Here is a 22,621-nt window from a genome sequence, read left to right on the forward strand (position 1 = left end):
TATATTATTGGAACAAATGTGTTCCATACACTTAAGAAGGGAGAGGAAAACATGATCATGATAAGGAAAGAAACAGAAGAGGGAAGACACTCAAACTGAACTTCTAGAGATGAAAATAAAATACATACCAGATGCAATTATAACAGATTAGATACTGCAAGAGAAAAGTTCAGTGAATTTAAAGACCTAGCAATAGAAACTATCCAAAATGCTGCACAGAGAAACTTAAAAACAAACAAGCAAAGCAGCATCGATGGCCCACTGTAAAAGGTGAATAACTGGAATCCTAAAAATTGTGTGTGGGGGGGCAAGGGGGCAATATATGAAGACAAAATGGCTCAGAACTTCCCAAAGTTGATGAAACCAAAAACTGATAGATGCAAGGAAGATTAACAAACCCTAAGAAAAATAAACACGAGGAAGACCACACCAATATACATCATAACCGAGTTTCTGAAAACCAGTGATAGAGAGAAAAATCTTAAAAGCAACCAGACAGAAAAGTACACATTACATACAGAAGAACAAAGACAGACAACAAAATTCTTATCAGAAACTATGCCAAACCATAAGACAATGGAGCAACATCTAAAAAGAGTGTCAACCCAGATAGCCATACCCAAATATCTTTCAAAAATTAAGGCAAAATAATTTGAACTAAAAGAAGCTGTGAGAATTCATCACCAGCCAACCATCACTAGAATCACTGTTTAAAACAAGAAAGAAAAAATTCCACAGGCAAAAGAAAAACAATACCTGATGGAAATTTGGGTCTAAACTAAGGGTAATACCTCAAAGGGTTAATATGAGGGTAATATAAAAAAATATTTTCTCCTTTTTTAATTCCTTAAAGAACAACTTTAAACTGACAATTACAATGTAATATGGGGTTTAGAAGTAAAGTGTATGATAAAATAACACATAGCATATGGTGTGCTGGAATTGAAAAAATACTGTCCCTACACTACACAAGAAGTGATATTGCTAAGTTACCTTGTAAACCCCAGAGCAACCATCACAAACAAACCAGAATAAGACCTAAGAAGCAAACAGTGGTGTGAAGGGGATGCTATCCCTTTTCTGCAGATAAGGAAGCTGAGGCTTATCGTCATAGGATGGCTATGAGAATGCAATTAAATAATACATTTAAAAACAGTACCTCATATAGAAGGAACTGAAATGTTAGCTTCTTCCTTGGGTACAGACCTGCTGTTTAACTTATAAAATCTAAAAATACCACAGCTATCAGTTACTACTTTGTCTTTCAAAACAATAGTCAATCTTGTAAAAAAGATGTGACTGTAACCTAATTGATTATCTATTAAGATATTTGCTTCTCTGTAGTTTCCTGTATACCAACAATAAACACAACTTTAAAAAAAAAACCCTAAAATATTGAGGCTGTGCTTTCAATGTGAGTATGCTTCCTAGAAGGTAGAGTAATAATGTTCTTAACCTTATGCATAACTCCCACCTACAAGATTATTTTTAACAAAAAATATGTTCAGAATTTTAACTCAGGAACACAGTTTTCCTTATCAGTAACATCTGTGATGCCACGACTCTTAAGAGTATATGGCTGAAAAAGCATTTAAGCAGCTCTTGCAAATAGTAATAAGGCTCTATCCTAGGCTGCCAGCAGCAGGAATGAGTGAACGGATCTGCTTTGTAGATGGTCCAGTGCTCGGCACAGAGGAGACATTCTAAAAGCCTGTGCAGAACTTATTAACCGACAGAATACATGAGGCATAAAAACAGGAAGAGTGTGGAAGATAATTTCTAGGTTTCACGCTTGGGGAGCTAGAAGAAATAACTGGCTGACAGCATTATTTTATGTCAAGGTACTATCCAAAGGGCACCTAAAAAATACATTCAGTTGGCGCGGTGAGAGCTAGAGATGTTACTCTAGGAATCATCCACATATCCAGAGCTTGAAAGCTGATCCTAGAGACAGGGAAAAAACAGAGGATCAAGAGGGAATCTAAGAGGACAACCATGATAAAGGGTTCCCGGCAGATAAACAAAGAACCACAAGTAAGTGGCAGTCAAAGCAGGTGAGGCAGAGATTCAGAATTTAGGTGTCACTGAAGTCAAGAAACAGTTTTAAGTATGGAGTGGTCAGCAGTAGACTTGTAAACTCCTGAGGGCAGGAATGATATCCTTCCTTCTCCAAACGCTGCAGGAGTCCACGCCACAGTGCCCGCCACACAGCTTGCCCTCAGTCACAGTCACGCCATGTTTTTCACAACAGAAGGTGCTGTTATTGCACCCATTTTACACATAAGAAAACTGAGGCACAAAACATTTACATAATTTGCCCTCACACACTTAGGAGAATCTGTCCTGAAGGAGATCATTGCTGAGAGCAAATTTAGCGCAGTACTAGGGAAAAACTCAAAACTGCAGGATGTTAGAAGTACACCAGAAGTACCCACCTTTTCTCCCCTTGTTCACACTCCCTGCACTAGAGAACTTGCAGTACCCAGTCTGAAAAAGTACAAACTGTGAGACACCCCTACATCTCCTCCCCCACCCGTTTTCCCATTTCCATCTTCCCCCACCCTCAGCCAACTGGACTACAGGTAGGTACCTGACCAACTGAAGCATCTCTCCAGAAATTTCAGAATTAAGATATGGAGATATTTGTTGAGAACCACGCTACAAAATCAAAATATCTTGTGCTGTCACCACAGCAAACCAAAGTTTCATGCAAACCAAAGGTATGGGGAAGCAGAAACCAAGAGCTTTAAAGAGAGTCAATCTGAAAGAAACTTAACAGACATTACAGAGTCATAGAGACACAAGACTATGTCATGTGTTTCCAGAGAAAAACTGGCAGAGTAACTGCCTCAAGATGTTCTGGTTTCCAGGACGCTGAGCTGGGCTTCAGAGGCAGTCCTGCAACTGTAGGACAAACGCCCTTTTTAAGTAAGTTAATTCAAATGGTTTCTGTTCCTTGCAGCCAAATAATCTCAAGACATCAGAAGAGGTCAAAGAAAAAACACTGGGTAAGCAGTCACTATGTGCTTCACAGTAACTTTGAGGTTTTTAGCTCTCCTATCAGGGATGAAGGAAAAGAGCTCCACTAACATCAATGAACAGATCTGCTGGACTCCCAAGCACAAACTCTTTTACACGGTACCTCATTTTCATTCACATAACATCCAATCCATTCCAAGCCTCTATGCCATTTATCTTATTTTTTTCCCCATGAAACATTCTCAGATTAATCCAAAAATGTTAACTTTTCTTCTGTCCAGTCTCTAACCTATACATTTCAAATGCCTTCATGCTAGTATTTTATAATAAAATAAACTTGTGTATATATAAAGATGAGTGGCAGATCTGTTTGGTTTGTTCTTAAATTGATAAAGTGTTTTTGTCTCCTTGCTTTACCAGTTTATACACCCTTAACTCAAGCCCAGGCCAGCTTAGATCTTTTCCTGACCTGTCCCACCCCTCATTTCCTCCGAATGGCTGATTTTACTACTAAAATTCAGGCCACTTAACAGAAAAAGGATAATTCAGCTTACCTAAATATTTATCCTTCCCAAAGTGACTTCAATTACTTTTCAAAGGCACTAAGAAACAAGTATCTACATCCTAAGCTTGAAACCCTCGCCAAACGGTGATAAAGACCAGCAAAAAATTCCGGTTTTCTGTCCCTGAGAATCAGTTTGCCAAGATGAAATGGCAGAGAACTTCTTAACTCTGTAACAGGTCTCTTTCGCCCATTCTCAAAAAGACACTGCTAAAGTTTTTCACATTTTCTCCAAGTATAGACAGCTCCACTGCCTATTTATAACTAGAAATTTTCCTAAGAATAACCTAAAATGTATCATCTGATTTGGTTTGATTTACTTTCCCAGACATTAAGTTCCTGGAATTTTTTTTAATTAAAAAAAGAAAGACAATTTAAACGTACTATCCTTTTACCAGCCTCAAAAGGCAAAGGAAGACTTCTTCAGCTTCTAGACTTATCCCAGGAGTTCAGGAGCCAGAGAATTTCTCACTGTGGTTCAGGGACTTCAGCAAGTCCCATATCCTCAACAGCTGGGAAATATCATTAGCCTGGAGGTAAACCACTAGGCCCTTATTGGTAGTGCAGCTATGTGGGTACAGACACTCGTCACTACCAGCTCAGCCTGGGAATCCATTTGTTCTGACTGCCTTACATTCTCTGATCACTTATAAACTGTTAGTCACAGCTACAACTAACAGTGAAATTCACTGTCAACCTTTGGGTCAGTTCTGCCAGAAGGACCATAAAAAAGTATGCATAACCAGCGTACTAACTGAAAAACGTGACTGTGTATATAAAATGATTCATTAAATGGCACAATTTTAACTAACACTGATTGTGCTAGGAACTGTGCTGCCATTTATCCTAAAATCATAAATAATAACAACACATTAAAATCTTCTTTGCATTGCTGAGTACCCTAAATTTTCTGAGTACTCTATATTTTCTATTTCCAGACATATCAAAATCAGTATCAATCAATATAACATCCTTAACGAGGTGGAAATAAGGTAGGGAAAGCTTATGAGTTTTGCAAGGGGCTGAATAATTACAAAGCTGAAAAGAGAACCAGAATTTTTAACTACAATCTGCACTAAAGCCATTAGGTATGTACCTCAGCAGTATTTCTCACCCTGAAATTTCCTTAGCATCTTAAGCTAAACCACTTCCAGTTTAATAAGGTCTCCGAGGAGGGAAAGCAGAACTGCTACCACGTCATACCACTGTGGTTTAGGTTCTACTGCCATTGTCATTTTACCAACGTTTTTAATACTTTGGTCACATACACTTTTTTTAATAAAGCAGTTTAAGTGCCTGGAATAAAAGAGTAAGTACACCCAATCCATTCGGAACATTGATGGCCAGCATTTGAGCCATGTAACAGCGTTGAAGAAAATCTGACAGCAAATCCAAATCAAAACACTCCGAGGAACTGCTGGACGCTTTCCGTTTCTGTCACAAGATTTGGTTTGTGCCTGGTTCCAGGGCTCAAGGGTTCTGACAGTGAAGGATGCTGTTCGAGGACAAAGTGCAATGTCCTCCTCCTCCATATGCTCCTGTGCGCGCACCACGAACACAAACTAAGCATACGCAGCAGCACGCACGGAGGGGACCCGGCTCTGAAGACCACCCTGGGGATGGAAACTAAGCTTGTCATCCAAGGGGGACGCTGCTCCGCCGCCACACTCGGACCCCTGGAAGACCCATCTCCAGCCCGAGGACACCCCTCCCCCACGGCCCGGTGCCTCGAGCTTCCTACCTCCGCCCCGCTCCTCCCGCCCTCCTCCCACCGCCGTACGAAGGCGCAGCTCGGGGCAGCTCCGAAGTCGGGCAGGGACTGCGGGTAGACGAAGAGGCTGCGGCGCCCGAGCCAGGCCGCTATATCCACCGCGGCCCTACACCCCGCCTCCACCCCAGCCAACGGCGCTGCTCACGCCGCGGGCGGATCCGCGCCCGGCTCACCTGGGGGCCGCAGCCTCCGCAGCTCACAGGCATGTCACCGGCCCGCAACGACCAGCCGCACGAGCTGCAGAGCAGGCGGGCGCCCCCTCCCGCAGCGGCCCCCCAGCCCTCCCCCCCTCCCCGCCCCGCGGCCCGCCCCCGGCCTGCCCACCCCCGGCTTCCGCCGCAGCAACTCCAGCCCGCAACACCTCCTAGTCCTCACGCCTCCCACTCACTCACGCGAGAGGGTGGCACGCCTCTCGCGAGAAGAACCCCGCGCCAAAGCCCGCGCAAAAGTGGGTGGGCTTTTTTAAAAAGGAAAAAAGGAACAGGAAAAACCTTCCCACGTGCTCCAGGGCAGCTAGCAGGACCGCCCCGCGCATCATGTGACCACGCCCAGCTGCCCCTCCATTGGCCAGAATCCGCTGGGCCAGGGGAGCTTTAAACTCGAGGCTGACCTTCGAACCTGCTGCAGACGTCTTGCGCGCTTCCTGGTCCGTTACCTTGGAAACTGTTTAACCCTTTCCTCTGGCAAAATATCCAAGTCTTGGCTTTCTTTCTGCAGTTTTGGTTTAAGGCCCTGCCACCTTTCCTTCGTCCCCTTGGTTTTACCGCCTGGGGTCAGTTGGGCTCCCTCTTCGCCCCAGGCTAGCTTTGCTTTCTTCTGATTCCCGGGGCCCTTCTCATAGCGGCAGCCCCACCAGATCGGACGGCCCAAGAAAGGCTCATCCTTTGGGATAGCTCCGCCCCTTCTCCCCACCATCTCTAGGGAGGATCACTCACAGCGCACCAGGCCAACTGCCCTATCCTAACCTCAACAATTAGCATCAAGGGATCTCCGGGCCCTAGTGCTCACCCTTCCGTCGTTACGCGATATCGGAATCGGGAAGTAAAAGCATTGGTCACGGAGAAACCAAGCTCTAGATGAAAAGCTAATATGTAGAAACAAGGTAGAATCAGAAGGGCGAATCCAATGATGTTGCAGTCTCCTCGAAGACATCTATCCCTCAAGGGTGGAAATACCTGATAGATGAGAAAGACGTTTTTAAGTGTATCCTCATTATGAGTTTTGCCCTGGTTGGGAGAAAGGGGCAGGGAAGAAAGGGTATATTCGTATGTTCATTTCTTCATTTAACAAATTTTTGTTGAGCTCCTACATATGTTAGGCACTCCTCCAGGCTCTTGATTGAGCTGCCTCGAAGACAGATAAATCTAGGTTCTAGGGAGCTTATGGGGGGGAGGGGAGAAAAATGTCGTTAGTGTTAAGCTCTGTGCAGAGGAAATACAGTGAATGATGTGATGGTGATTGTGATGGGGTGACCCTTTTAAGGAGGAGACATTTAAGAAGTGGTTGGCTTAACAGGCATGCAAATATCAGAGGGAAGAGCATTCCAGGCAAAGGATACAGCTAATTCAAAGGCCCTAAATAGGGTTTGAGGGGGAAGGTATGAGAAAGTAAGAGGAAATAAGCTTGGAAATGTGCTTGGAGAAGTAAACAAGCATTGGTTACATCCTGTAGGGCTTTGTAAGCCAATAAAGGAATTAGGGAGTTTATTCTGAGTGCAGTGGAAAGCACTGGAGAGTTTTAAATAGGGGAGAGACACCTATGGTTTAATTTTTTTAAAGCTCTTCGCTGCGGAGAATGGATCTTAAGGAGACCACAGAGGAAGCAGGGAGATTAGGAGATTTGTAATCTATGTAAGAGAGACTCCTGAAAATTTTTAATTTCCAATGACCTTGACATTCCTATTCTAAAATCCATTAGGTCAGAGTCCTGGTTCTGTTTGCCTGTTTTGTTAAGAACATCTAGATATCCTTCAGTTACTGCTGTTTAATTACAGTTGGAGAAATAAATGGGAAATTTTGTTACTTGGGAAAATGAATGGCCCAAAAGGAAAGTCACCTTTGATTTGTTTTCCTCCATTTACAACACACAGATAACCACCTCTTCTGTCCAAAAGTCAGTTCTAAGAAAAACCAACGTAAAATGATGTTCAATGCAGATATTTATTCCTAAGTATAAGATTTGAAAAGATAGAGGTTGAAGGCTAGAAAATGAAGATGTTTCACTAACAGAAACAGAAATCAGGAGACCTGAGTTCCAACTGGAAGAACTCATTAACTCAAGCAAATCAAAGTACCTTATCATCCTTGAATCTCAGCTTCCTCATACATAAAACAAGGCAATGAACTAACCTACACTCAAAGTGGTTAAGCCTGAATTACACTTTGGCATGCACACACCAGCAAGACGGAAGCTGAAAAGGGAAATGAAATGAATTTTTATAAAAACCTAACAGAGTCGTCAGCACATGTCAAATGAAATTGGAAATGCGCGCGCGCACGCGCACACACACACACACACACACACACACACACACACACACACACACACACACACACACACACACACACACACACACACACACACCCCAGCTGAGGAACTATGAAACTGATTAATACAGATACCAGGAATGTTTCCCTAAGAAACCTTGGCCTTCTCAGAGTGTGAAAACGGAAGCATTGCCACCTGCTCAACCTCATACTCCCTTTCTCTGTAGCTATTTTGAACCTATGTAGTATTTAGTGAATAATGATGCACCTTTTCCTAATCAAGATTTAAGAACTAGAAAAGAAATGTTTAAAAGATCTGGAGCGATATTTTAAACTTAACACCTTGGTTTTAATGAAAATAAGATTTCAAGAAACATTGTATCTTTTTTTGAAATGAAAAGTGCTGAATGAGAAAAGGTATTATTTTAACACATTAAGATCATTCTTTTAAACTGCTGAAGGAACTGAGTACTCCTTTGAGTGCTGTTTGCAGTCCTTATAATGATTAACTGAAACAGCTGCTTGTTACTGCTAATTTAGATGAACAATGGGCTCAACTCTACCATTCTAACCTAAATTAAGACAGCCATAAATCCTCCCAAGTCACACTAGCAACACAGTCACTGTGGTGTCTCTTGCCAGCTACCATTATTTTGAATCCAACGAATGTAAAGTGAGAAGAAATTAGGGTTGAAATCCATTTCTACAGGTGTCCCTAGTTCCTGGATTGTTTTTATTTTCTTTTTTAACAGCTTTATTGAGCTATAATCCACATACAATACAATTCACCCAGTTAAAATGTACAGTTCAGTGGTTTTGGTATAGTCCCAGAGTTGTGTAATCATCACCAAAATCTTATTGTAGAACAGTATTTTCCCCCACAAAAGAACCCCCATACCCATTAGCAGTCAATCCTCCACCTTGTCCCCAGCCCTAAGCAATGACTAATCTATTTATGCGTTTATAAATTTGCCTATTCTGGAAATTTCATATTAACAAAATTATCCAATATGTGGTCTTTAGTGTCTCACTTCATTCACGTAATGTTTTCAAAGGTCAACCCTGTTGTAGCATTTATCAGCACTTCATTTCTTTTTATTGCCCAATTGTGATTCCATTGTATAGATATAGCACATTTTATGTATCAACTTATCAGTTAATAGGCATTGGATTGTTTCCACTTTTTGCCTATCTGAATAATGCTGCTTTGAATATTTGTGTACAAGTTTTGTGTGGATGTTGCTTATTCTTTTTTAATACTTTAAAAAATAAAATATATCCAGTTTACAAAGTCCATATATTTTTTTTTTCCCTAGCACAGCTACTTCTCTCCTAGCTTTGTCTTTTTTGCCTGCTGTTTGAAATATGTACACTCTATCCCCAGAGGGTTGGCATTTCTACTTGGGTAATTCACATCTGACCATGTCACTTCCCTGTTTAAAACCATTCAGTGGCTTATTATGGCTCGGTCCATGATCTTCCTAACTTTCTCCTCTGCTCTGATATCATTCTCCTTCTTGGACAAGTCTTCCTTTCGGTTGCTTGAAATAGGGCCAGACCCTCCCTGCTTCAGGGCCTTCCCACAGGCTGTTCCTTCAGTAGTAATGTGCTTTCTCTCTCCATCCCCCCTTAGCCTCTGAATGCCCATGAATCCTTCAGCATCCTGCTCTACTCTCATTTCCTCAAGAACTCTTGTCCTAACTCCCCAGACTAAGTAAGATCCTCCTTATCTAGGACTCTCTACTTTTTCTTCAAAGCATTCATCAACTTACAATGATTCCTATTGGAGTAATTATTTGGTTAATGTCTGTCTCTATCCTCCGCTAGACAGTAGGATCCCTGAGCAAGAACCACATCTGTTTTTAGTTATACATGCCTGGTACATAGCGGGTGTTAGTAGTTATTCAATAGCTATTCAAAGGAAGGAAGGAAGGAAGGGAGGGAGAGAGGGAGGAAGAAAGAGAGAGAAAGAGAGAGAGAAAAACGAGGAGGAGGGGGAGGGGGGAGGAGGGAGGGGAGAAGTAGGAGGAGAGAAGGAAGGAACAGGGAGGAGGAAGAGGAAAGGGAGAAAGGAAGGAAGGAAGAAAGGAAGGAAAGGAGTTCTGTTTTACCTCTTTTGCTAGAGTTGAACTAAATTTTAGGCTCACGATGGAGGCTCTTGGGCCCACGGTGCCACCTCAGCAAACCAAACCTTAGAGAACTTTCATGTCCCTGTACATTGTCCACTAGACCAGAAACAGTATATCCAGTCAGCCAATCCCCAGATGCCAAGCCAACTCTGGACTTATTTCCTTGTTCCTTCTCTCCCCAAGCAAGATCAACTCTGTGGCCCCCCAGTCAGATATTTCCTATTTTTCTTTTCTGTGTTCTTTATTCTTTATTCTATAAAAAGCTTCCTGGCTTCCACTCCATTTGGCAGTTCTCCAAATGGAGACCGTCTGCTTCATGAAGAGGTAGTTTATTTGTATCACCTAAATTGTTTTCTTTAATCTTTTTTTTTAACACCAGGAATCTTCAGTAAAGTCTTGATAAATGTTGTAAGCCCAATCTGTGCTGTGGCAAAGGGAATTAGTAGAAAGCCTGTCCCATGCTTGAGATGGTGTAGCAGGGGACACACATGTCCCCTGCCCACGCTCCCTGCAGAAGGGGGTGTAGAGAGGGGAAGGCCAGTGGTGTACAGTGAAGCTGAGGCAGCAGAGTGACAAGTCAGAGAACACAGGCTGTGTCTAAGTGCACCTAATATTATGCCTAGGAAAGCCTCACACGTCCCCAGGACACATTCTAGTGGGCTAATTTCTAGCAATCAAGTTAGTAGCTGGTGGGGTCTCCTCCAAAGTAATTTTGCTATTTAATGGAAATGTTACTTTCATTTGTTTACATAGCCTGACGGAGCCAAGACGTTTGGTTTATCAGCGCATGAAAGAATTATGGCCCAGCACGGATGAATGATTTGTTCTTGATCACTGGGGGCACTAAATGTCATAGTTCTGACTAAAATTAGCTGGTTCAATCTGGTTCTACCTTTCTACAGAGGTAGGCGTGCTGCACAAAGCTAGCTACTCATTGTAATCCTCCTAATGACCTTTTGACTACAAAGGATACAGGAAAAGATAATCGAGCAGACTACCTTTTCTGGTGCTTGCTTTACAAACATTATTTAGTAATAATAAACCAATGTAAAACATTTGGAAAGTGGGGAAATATGAAAATTATAATTTCATCAGCCATTTAAAAACAAAAATGCTTTTTAAATTTAAAAGGTGAAGTTTCTCATTCATGACTGTTTTACTAGCATGTATATTACACCACAGTCTGTTGTATCGTTTATAACTTATACTTACTTTACTCTTTTGTAGTGAGTCTCTTGAAGGATAAAACTCATCTTAACCATTCTTATAACATGATACGTAGTAATTTTTTTTTATCGAAGTAGAGTTGATTTACAATGCTGTGCCAATCTCTGCTGTACAGCAAAGTGACTCAGTTATACACAGACATTCTTTTTAAAATATTCTTTTCCATTATGGTTTATCCCAGTAATGTTTTCATATATATATATATATTAGTGAATAATACAGGTGATAATTCAGAAGTGCCACTCCAAATTAGACATCTTGAATTAGCAAAATAAATTTGAGTACTATTATATATCCTACTCACATATAATAATTCTTCTGATTTAAAACATCATAGGTATAGCTAAATTACTAACTTAACTTCCAATATGTAAAATACAGATATACCATCTTTTAAGAAAACATAATGTGTATTGTTTGAAATTCAAAAACAAATAATCATGTCTAAATGTAATTACTTCATAAGACAGTTTTTAAAATATCAGTGCCTTTCTGATTTTAAATAGTTGGTATAGAGTTAATTATAAAATAGAAGAGCAAAGGTTCATAAAACACTTATGTTACAGACCTTTCTAATTCAGAGAAGCACAAATCTAATCAAGAATTTTTAAAGCATTTAGCATAATTAAATGGAAAAATAATTTACAAAAACATTTATGTACAACTTTTCAAAAATGTCGTTTGCAAAAGGTGACATAGACTTCCTCTTCATATGAGCCAACAGCATATATGTTTACTACATAAAAAAAGATATTAGATGACTTACCCTGGATTAGGTATCTAAAGGGCAAGGGAAGTCCTTTGAATATTGTCATAACCTTATGACAAGAGAAAACAGATCCTAGAACAAGTTGTTCCTGGGACTATCATTCCTTGTTGCTTGGCTGCTTTGCTTTTCAAATGAAACATTAACTTAACATGAGATAAGAGCATCCGTATTCATTAGTTAACTCACATGAAATTCAACAGAAATATCCTTATGTGATTAAATCTTTAGAAGTAGGTAATACTCATACATGCGAAATATGAATACTGCATGCCTACTTCTGGCCCCAGAAGCATTAAACACTGTAGTAAAAATCTAGGCTGAAAAATCACAGAACTTTTAAGATACCCTGAATGCTTCCCAGGCTTTAAGAAATCCCTGTTCTTTGTGGGATTTTAAGCCATTAAATTGTGCTAGAGATGTCTAGTCTAGCCCCATTCTAGTTTTTTGTTTGTTCGTTTGCGGTACGCGGGCCTCTCACTGTTGTGGCCTCTCCCGTTGCGGAGCACAGGCTCCGGATGCGCAGGCTCAGCGGCCATGGCTTACGGGCCCAGCCGCTCCGCGGCATGTGGGATCTTCCCGGACCGGGGCACGAACCCGCGCCTCCTGCATCGGCAGGTGGACTCCCAACCACTGCGCCACCAGGGAAGCCCCCCCCCCCATACTAGTTTTGATCCCTATTTGTTTTGGATCCCCTGGGGTTGTCCTAGAACAGATTTGCTCTTCTTCCCAGCAATGAAACCTGTGAAATCAGCCAACCTTCCAGAGGATAACTAGGAGTCCTCATAGTCAGTTCTCATGAACTTCAAAGCAACCCACCATCTCTGCTTTACTGGCCTACATCACTTCATGGTTAGCACTGTCCTCTTCCTCTGAAGGACGTGGCTACCGAAATATAAAAATGCAACCTTAGGCTACATGAATGCTAGTATGATGCTCAGAACAAAAGAGGTGGTGGCCCTACTCTACTCTAAGTTAGTCAAGTCCACACCTGCATTAACCAGTGAGATATGACCAGAGGTGAGGGGGTAAGAAAATATGTCATAGGTAAAATTTCACCTGTGTATTTCACTTGGAAAAGGGAAGATTCACAGGGATATAATAAACTGAAGTCGAAATACTGTCATACAAGAAATGTCTTAGACTTCCGTTCTTCCAGAGGGAAGGGAGTAGATCTGAGTTCAAATATAAAGCGGAAAATAATTAGCAGTGTCTTAGAATGCAATGGGTTATCTTTATAAACAGTGGATGTCAAATTTCTTGAGCTATGTGCAATTTTTTATTTTTATATCTTGTTTTTTTGTATTCTTTTTTTTCTTTTTTGGACTAAGTACTCACGTTGAGCTTCACTTCCTCATGCTCATGCAATTTATTTTTAAGACACGCTTTTTAGAGCCCAAATTGGTAAGGGCCTAATCTCTGACTTTGTCACATTTTGCTCTTATTTCTAAATTGATTTAAAAGTTCTTCCTTTTTAAAGCCTGTCCTTATCTCACATGTGATTGTGCAGGTTGCTATCCTTATCAGTTGCTGTAATAAGATTCTTACAAAGATCTTGTCCTCTCGAAACATCATGCCTAAAGGCAGGGCATAATGGGTGTAACAAGATTCCTACAGAGGTCCTGTTTTACACTCTAACCACCTGTAATTCTTGCTCTCTTTTTCAGATGGTCAGTAGCTATTCTGAAACTCCTGTATAAACTCTTGATGAAAATAAGATGTGCAATAAATAAAATATGATAGAATACCACACCACCTTTTGTGTATGGCTTGAGGAAATGTCATTCTTTTATGGGAAAGAGAAGTCAACATTTTACAAGGTACTACTTGGGCTTTAGTGTCAAGTAGTGTGCCCTGCCAACTTCAATATTAGTCTGAATTTTTTATAACTGTTCTTAATTATCATGAACATTTCTTGCTCACTTTACGTGATTCTAAGAATTCAGCTAAGTTCCAAGTGGAAAAAATGTCCTCAGCTGATGTCTGCCAAAACATACATCATCCTATTCGATTCTGGATCATTATTACCTCTCCACACCAGCATCCTCTGAAGTGCTTGCATTTCTACCTGGTCTCTACCGAAAAAGTCAATGCAGCTTTCTGCTCCAGCATCCCTTCATTAAAACACGACCGGACAATGCCATTTTGCAAACAGAGAGCTCTTTCTGCAGACATAATTGATTCTCAGATACCATTCGGAATCTGTACACCAGTCCCTTCTGCCAGGACGCGGCAAATGCTTCCTCTCCTTGTTTTTAACAATCTGATTCACCACCTCCCCTGGGGACAGGGTTTTGTGACACCACAATGTTCCGTCCTCTGATCCAGCCTGTATTCCACCTCCTGTCCCTCCTCCTGAAATGGCAATAATATGTGAAGAGACCAAGCAAATCCTCCACCTGCCCTCAGGGAGAAGTCTCTCTCAAATTACCTGCAAGCCATAGAAGATTGTCATGAATCCTGCCCTCTGTTCATTTGTTCACCACCTCGGCCAACTTGGGTTCTACTTTCCTTGACTCACGACTTCTAATACCTGCAGGTCAAAAAGTGAAAGTTACAGGATGTAATGATGTACAAGATATACATAAGAACAAACACCTGCTGGGAGAAGCCAAAGGCCTTCTGTGCCCCATGCCAAGCATTCAGTTTCCCTGGGCCACCTTCATGATGGATTTCCTCATTAAACACCCTGCCTCTCAGTGATATAACACCAACTTCATGGCTGTTCCAATAACAAGTGGCTCACTTCCACCTATGCCAGGAGCCACTGGGATACTCATATTGGTCATGTTTTACCTCTATAAAGGCATCAACAAAATTGCTCCAGTCTAAGGACCACTCCCTCCCCCCCAAGGCCCCAGTATTTATATGCAGGGTCACTTTACATCCTGTTTTTGCCTGATACAATCATACACAATCCTGGTATAATCACAGTTTTTGCTGTTATTAATGCCTCTTTTCTTTCTCAAAAAAATCTGTTCGTAAACTAAATTATAATGACATCCTATTTATATCCTGCCTTAGACAGACCCTTTTTTACCTGCCAGGTCAAATTGGACCTGTCTCGGATACCACCCCAGACCGCTAGCCAGACAGAAATAACCAGCCAGACCTAAAGCTATATCTGCAGCCTCACTCTTCCCACTACCAAGGTAACTAATTGGTCATTTCTCCTTCCCACCATCTAAATTGTTTATTTAAATGTCATCCACACTTACCTCAGAATATCAAATATACATGAACTACATTTTCTAACCAAGGTACTTCTTGGATTTATTCCTCTTTGTCAGTGTTTGTAGCTATAGAATATGTTGAGGAATTCTAAGCCACAAAGGGTAACTGACAAGCTTTCTCAGGGAAGCCAAAGTGACCTTCAAATGTTATGTCAGCAGTGGTACCCAGGGGCAACCCTACTGGCATGTTACTAATCTCAATAACATCCTGGTAATTTCACTCCTTACAACCTTTCACAAAGCTACATGGCACCCTTCTCATCTTCTCAGCATTAAGCCTATCATATTGGTGACCTACAACTACAGCTCCTAAATGCTCTCAAATTCTACAACTCTCAAATCTAACAGCCTCTCCCTTATCCTGCCAAATTCAAGTCCCACCCTTCACACTAATAAAAGATATTTAGGAATACATAGTTCATGTCATACCAGATTCTTGGATGCACTGGAAAAAACTCCAGTACTTCAATAAATGGTATACAAGCAGAAGACCAGAGCTGAGAGCCTACCATCTCATCTCTGCTTGTCATTTGGAGTCTTTGGTCATTGCCCTACACAGAAGATGCAGAATCCCATAATACTGAGATGTCTACTGCCATCTGGTGTCTAGAAAACTAATTAGTCCACTTGGAGGAAGTGGCATCACCTCCTATCCCCAAAGGTCTGACTCCCCCTGAGAACTCCTGAAAAGGCATTTGGCAGGAAGCCTCCATAGGATAAATTTTTCTCCACACTGACTCTGCCTAGCTCCTGCTTCACCCATTATCTTTGCCTCTATGCAACCTACTTGACAGCTGTGCTACTTGAAGGCAGACAGGGACTGTGTGTTGTTTATAATTGATGTTTCCTCTGTCACAGAATTAGGCAATAGGCATCGTTTGGGCAGCAGACTCATCTCTGCTGCTCCACTCTATCTTTTAGCCCTCTCTTTTCATACGCTGGTCTGGAGGCTTGGTGCGAGGAATGGCAACAAAAAGTGGAGCTCTGGGATCAGAGTTAGTAGCCTTGAGGACAGTGGAGCTCCAGGGTGCGGGTGATCCAGTTGCTAATGAGTCTAGATCAGGCATGAGCTGTAGTAGTCTCTAAAAGTGCAATAAACAGAGAGGTCTTAGAAGAAGAAACCTAGGTAGAGCCAAAGAGGAATCTTCAGAGAGCAGAAAGACCACACTGTTCAAATGCAGGGCTATTCAGGAGATCTAAGGCAAAGGGTTGCTGACATGTTGTATTTCACAAGGCAAGTAGCTTGGAAGCATGCCATCCTGGGTGTACGCTTAAAGGACTCATGATGCCCCAGTCATCTCTAAGACAGCATTATATTTCCAAGAAATATAGACATATTATAGACCTTTAGGTCTAAGGAGTGAGGGAAGGTTAAGAGAGACAGCTGTGTCCTAATAAGTGGTTTTTATTTTGAAGGCCTGGATCTCAAGAGCATTTAATTTGATCAGTCTGACACAGGTTAGGAAGGAAGTCTGAAAGCTTAGCAAGTACTGAGAGCTGTGAATTTTCATCACTCTTAGCTGGGCTATCTATTACACTCATCCACTAGATTGGGACAGGTTTTAGACAACAGAGCTGGGTGGAAATCCAATCTGGAACTCAGAGTTCCATATCCCCAAAATAGTTCATGAATGCAGCAGGTGTCAAAGGATCTAACAACGAGTATAAGAGGTTATCCAAAAAGTGGACAAATCCAAGCTCAGGGAACCTAGGCTCCGGAGACACTCAGAAATCCAGGCTGACAGCTGGCAGGAACTAAGAATGTGTATCAACAAATAAAATAATCTCTATCCATATGGGTGCAGAAGTAGGACATCAGTTGAGGAAGAGAAATGGCCCAAACAAGGGAAGCTTACGTTCCTGGATCAACTCCTTAGTTACCAAGGACCTCAGGTTCAATGAAAAGAGAGGAATCAATCGTATGAATCAGCAACCAAGTTATTAAATGGAGACATAAGATCAGAGTGAACAGAAGTTTTGAAGTTAGGATAAATCCTAGAACCTGGTTCAGGTTGTTTTGCCAGGAGAATATGGAGGTAGATGATGGGAACTATAGTTTTAAATTATGAAACATTTAAAATAATAAAATAAACTAAAGGTAATATAACAGATTTTTTTTAAAGTAAAATGTTCCAGGTACAGTTAAAGCTTTATTCTCACTGTGCTTTCTCCTTCCCTTCCATAGGAAACCACCATCCTGAAATTGATGCATATCATTACCACAAATGTTTTTATACTTTTACTATATGAATTCATAAACAATATATGCTATTTGAGTGTTTAAATTTTTACATAAACGGTATCATGTGGTGTGTACATATTTGGCAATCTGCTTATTCTTTCGCTCAACACTAAAAAAATCCAACATACTGATTGATGCATGTTCATACGATTCATTGATTTGTATTAATAGACACGTTTATTTATGCATTCTCCTTTTATTAAATGTCTCTATTTTTCATTAATACAATCTTGCAATACACATTCTCGTACATATCTTTGTGCCCATATGTACATACCTAGGAATGGAATCGTTTGGTCATAGACCAGAGGTATCTTCAACTAATAAGGTACTACCAACTAGGGCTCCAGGTGGTTGTACTGATTTACATTTCCATTTGCAGGGTGTACGAATTCCCATTTTCTTTTATCCTTGCCAAAACCTGTGTTATCACACAGTTTTACCAACCTGAGGGGTCTAAAATGATATCTCCTTTCCCTGCATTTTTCTGACTACAGTATTATTGAGCATATTTTTAGATGTTTGTTGATATTGCTTATTCTGAATTCCTTTGATGAAAGTTGCCTGTTCGTACAATTTGCCCATTTTTCTAATGGACTGTTTGCTTTCTGAAAATCATTTTATGTGAATTTTTACAGAAGTCAAAGCATCATATGAAAAGATCATTAGTCATTAAATAAATGCAGAGTAAAGTCACAATGAGATAATCTCACCTACTAGAACTTACCTATTAGAACCGCCTTAAAAACTGACAATACCGGGACTTCCCTGGTGGTACAGTGGTTAGGACTCCAAGCTCCCAATGCAGGGGGCCCAGGTTCAATCCCTGGTCAGGGAACTAGATCCCACATGCATGCCAAAACTAAGAGTTCGCATGCTGCAATTAAGGAGCCCGCCTGCTGCAACTAAGACCCGGCACAACCAAATAAGTAAATAAAAAAAAAAAAAAAAAAAAAACCTGACAATACCAAGTATGATAAGGACAGGAGCAACAGGTACAAATACTCATTCATCAATGGTGGTATTGAAAATGGCACAGCAATTTGGAAAAGCGTTTGGTAGTTTATTATAAAGTAGATATAGAGGCATATATCTACCATATGCCCCAGCAATCCTATGGTGTTTACCTGAAGGAAAGGAAGATACATGTTCATATAAAACCTGTACACAATTTTTTATGGTGGTTGTATTCATAATCACCCCAACCTGGCAACATCCCAATTTCCTTCAACAGGTGAATGGATAAACAAAACTGGTAAACCCATATAGTGGACTCCTACTCAACAATAAAAAGGAAAAACTACTGATATAAGCAATGAGATGGATGATCTCAAAATATTTTTATGCTAAATGAAGGAAGCCAGACTCTAAAAGCTATATACATATGATTCCATTTAAATGACATTTTGGAAAGGGCAAAAATATACAGAGAAATATAGATCAATGATTGCCACAAGCTGTGGGAGGGGGGATGGGTTGACTGGAAACAGGCCTTACAGAACTTTTTTGCAGATCAAACAAATATTCTCTACTTTAATAATAGAGCTGATTGCACAACTCTATGCATTTGTCAAGATTCATAGGACTGTACAGAATAGGATGAGTTTTCCTGTTTGAAAATTATATCTCAATAAACCTGACTGCTTGACATATATACACTAATATGTTTAAAATGGATAACTAATAAGAACCCAGTGTATAAAAAAATAAATAAAATTCAAAACCTCAATAAACCTGACTTAAAAATAGAATAAGTGATTTATAGGCTATATGTATATATATTATATATACATGTATGATATGTGCTTATATATCATATATACATTTGTGTATATATATAATAGATACTAATCCATGGTAGTTTTTATGTTGGAAAGTATTTTTTCCAGTCTGTGGTCTTTTAACTTTTGTATGTTGTTTACTATTGAACAGAAACTTAACATTTTTATTCAGTGAGATTTTGAATCCTTTTTAAAAAATGGGCTACGCTTTTTGTGCCTTACTTAAAATAATCCTTCCATAGCCCAACAACACAAAATATTCTCTTATAATTTCCATTTTTTTGGTAACATCTTTATTGGAGTATAATCACTTTACAATGTTGTGTTAGTTTCTGCCGTGTAACAAAGTGAATCAGCTATACATATACACATACCCCCATATCTCCTCCCTCTTGCTTCTCCCTCCCAACCTCCTTATCCCACCCCTCTAGGTGGTCGCAAAGCATGGAGCTGATCTCCCTGTGCTATGCAGCTGCTTCCCACTAGCTATCTCTTTTACATTTGGTAGTGTATATATGTCAGTGCCACTCTCTCACTTCATCCCAGCTTACCCTTCCCCCTCCCCGTGTCCTCAAGTCCATTCTCTAGTCTACAGTATTAGTATTAGAATTTTTTATAGTAGTCTTGAGATGTTTAGTATTCTTATTGTCAGCTTAATGGGCATTGGCTTCTGTCCTTTAATTGGTTGTCACTTTTGCTGAATTTCTGCAGGGATATGTATTGAACAAATTATAAGAGGTAAGTTTTATGCTCTGTTGCATATTTCTTGTTATTAATTTCCAACTTAACTGCCCTGTGGTTGAGTCCCTAGTTTGTATGGCCTGGGTTCTTTAAATTTGTTGACAATTGCTTGAAGCCCAGAAATCAGCCTTTCAAGCTCTAGTTTATTTTCTGTAAACTAGGGGCTGAGTGGAGAGGTTAGATCAGATCAGTGATTCCTAACCTTGGTCAAAGGTAAGAGTCATCCAGGGAGGGTGATCAAAATGGTGCCCTGACCCCTTCCCCAGAGATTCTACTTCCATAGGTCCTGGACACTTTTTAACATGCTTTTCAGATGATTCTTGGGAAGTCAGCTGAGCGTTGGAAACTGTTGAACCAAGGTTGCATTTTTAAAACTGTAGAACTATGGGCTGTGACCTGTTAGTGCAGTGGTTGGGCTGCCGTCTGTTTTTGTAAATAACATTCTATTAGAACACAGTCGTGCCCATTATTTACATGTTGTCTGTGGCTGTTTTCCTGCTGCAGTGGCAGCATTGAGTAGAACTGGAAAAGCCCACATGGCCCACAAAGCCCCAAGTATTTACTACTTGGCTTTTTACAGAAAAAGTTTGCTGACCCTTTCATTTGCAGGTTATAAAATCACTTTAATAGGTTGCAATCGGTATTTAAAAAAACAAAATAGAAAATATTAAAACACATTGCATGTGCATAAGTGCTGCTTTGTTAAACTTAATATGTAAACATATATGTTTATACATATATATGCACACACACATATGTATATATTTGTATATACTGGGAAAAAACGTATCTCTCACTGTGAGTAGCAGTCAAAAAAGCTAAAAAAACCCTAAACGGTAAGATCTTTGGTCCCTTCCCTTTGCGGACCTTCTCTCAGTTGCTAGGGCGCTATGGCAGCGTGGATTGGGGTGGGAGGGAGGTCTAGGGGGGAGAGGAGACATGCAGAGAACGTGCTTTACTGACACCACGCTTCTAGGGGCTGCGTCCTACTTAGTAAGTCCGTGTCTCTCCTTTAAGGAAAGGTAGTGCTCAATGCCCATATTTATCCATAATGTCATTGCCAGAAGTAGGACCAACCTGAGTCGTGTGAGGGTGTGAGGACATTTCAAATGGGACTAATACTAAACTTACAGGGTTGTGATGAGGATTAAATGTACATAGAGTGTCTCAAACTAAGAAGTGCTATACAATGCCAGGACGCTACAATTTTTCATCTGTAGCCTCTCTTTCTTGTGGTTGGAATCCACACCCAGCCATAGACAAGTTCCAGGATGTTACCAGCCATAGCATTTTGTGAATGTACCAGCGGTGGCACAAGGACTGAGGGAGACAAATATCAAGGCTAGAGCTAGGGAAGGAAAGATAGAGTCAGATTCTTGGACTACTGTGACAATTCTTATTTCTAAAATAATAATAATAATAATAATGCAGAGAAATCTACTGTATTTAGATTTCCCAGTGAAAATTTAATTTCCTAGCACTATTCCATGGTCTGAATGTTTGTTGAAATCCTAACCCCCCAAGGTGATGATATTAGGCAGTGGAGCCTTTTGGAGGTGACTAGGTCATGAGGGCTATGCCCTCATCGGTGGGATTAGTGCCTCCCTCATATAAAAGACTCCAGAGAGCTTCCTGGCCTCTTCCAACATATGAGGACAGAGGGAGAAGATGGTCCTCTGTGAACCAGAAAACGGGCTCTCACCAGACACAGAATTTCCCAGTACCTTGATCTTGGACGTCTCAACATCCAGAACTGTAAGAAATAAATTTGTGTTGTTTAAAATCCACCCACTCTATGGTATTCTGTGACAGCAGCCCGAATGGACAAAGACAGACGATAAACTGTTAGCTGCCAGGATTAGGGAATTGACCTTCTGATTAATCAAGAATTATGGCTATATAAACAAATGACTAAAGAATTATTACAGAATAACATATAATTTGCCTTTTAAAGTATAAGTAATTTAATACGGTGACTCAGAAAGTCCTTCAGAATCAGGCAGTGTCTCAGGGTCACCATGGAGATGCATAAAAGTTTTGGTTACTAGTGACTTGTTTTTAAAAGGAAGCTGTATAACAAGCTTTTTTTGGAGTTCAAACTCTGATTCATTTGTTTCCTAATTTGGTTAGGATTCTGCATAGTTTTCCTTTATATATAGTCAACTGCAGAATTGAAGGGGACCCCAAGATGTTCTGGTCCTATGGTGAAAACATTTTCTTCCCTACACAGAGTTCACATTCTCTCAGCCTCTGTTTGAACCCTTCTCTCAAAGGGGAACTCATTCAATGAGACAGTCCAGGGCATCTTTGGATATCATAGTTTTTCCTGTCGATTTCACTTGCTTGTCTCATTTAAAAGTATCCATCAATAGATGAATGGATAATAGTATGTGTGTGTATACACACACACACACACACACACACACACACAGAGGAATACTACTCAGCCATAAGGGAGAATGAAATTTTGCCATTTGCAGAAACATGGATGGGACTTGGAGGTCATTATGCTAAGTGAAATAAGCCAGACAAGAAAGACAAATACTCTTTGATATCATTTATATGTGAAACCTAAAAAATACAACAAACTAGTGAATATAACAAAAAAGAAGCAGACTCAACCTAGTGGTTACCAGTGGGGAGAAGGAAGGTGCAATACAGGGGTGGGGGGAGTGGGAGGTACAAACTACAAGGATGTATTGTA

General features: G+C 40.5%; 1 protein-coding gene across 5 annotated transcripts in view; it reads right to left on the minus strand.

The window, feature by feature from the left end:
- AKAP11 (A-kinase anchoring protein 11) overlaps positions 1-6,112 on the minus strand; it is a 48,876-nt gene extending 42,764 nt beyond the window's left edge. For 2 of the 5 annotated variants that reach the window (XR_004523003.2, XM_019936491.3), the window contains exon 1: positions 5,486-5,584. The gene's annotated coding sequence lies outside the window, so the exon portion shown is untranslated. Of the gene's footprint in view, positions 1-5,485; positions 5,608-5,922 lie in introns of those variants that run through there. The other 3 variants (XM_033843457.2, XM_019936492.3, XM_019936493.3) reach the window with 3 other exon arrangements.
- Between the last annotated feature and the right edge of the window lie 16,509 nt (positions 6,113-22,621).

The sequence above is a fragment of the Tursiops truncatus genome, chromosome 18 (genome assembly GCF_011762595.2).
Source record: "Tursiops truncatus isolate mTurTru1 chromosome 18, mTurTru1.mat.Y, whole genome shotgun sequence".
Lineage (NCBI taxonomy): Eukaryota > Metazoa > Chordata > Mammalia > Artiodactyla > Delphinidae > Tursiops > Tursiops truncatus.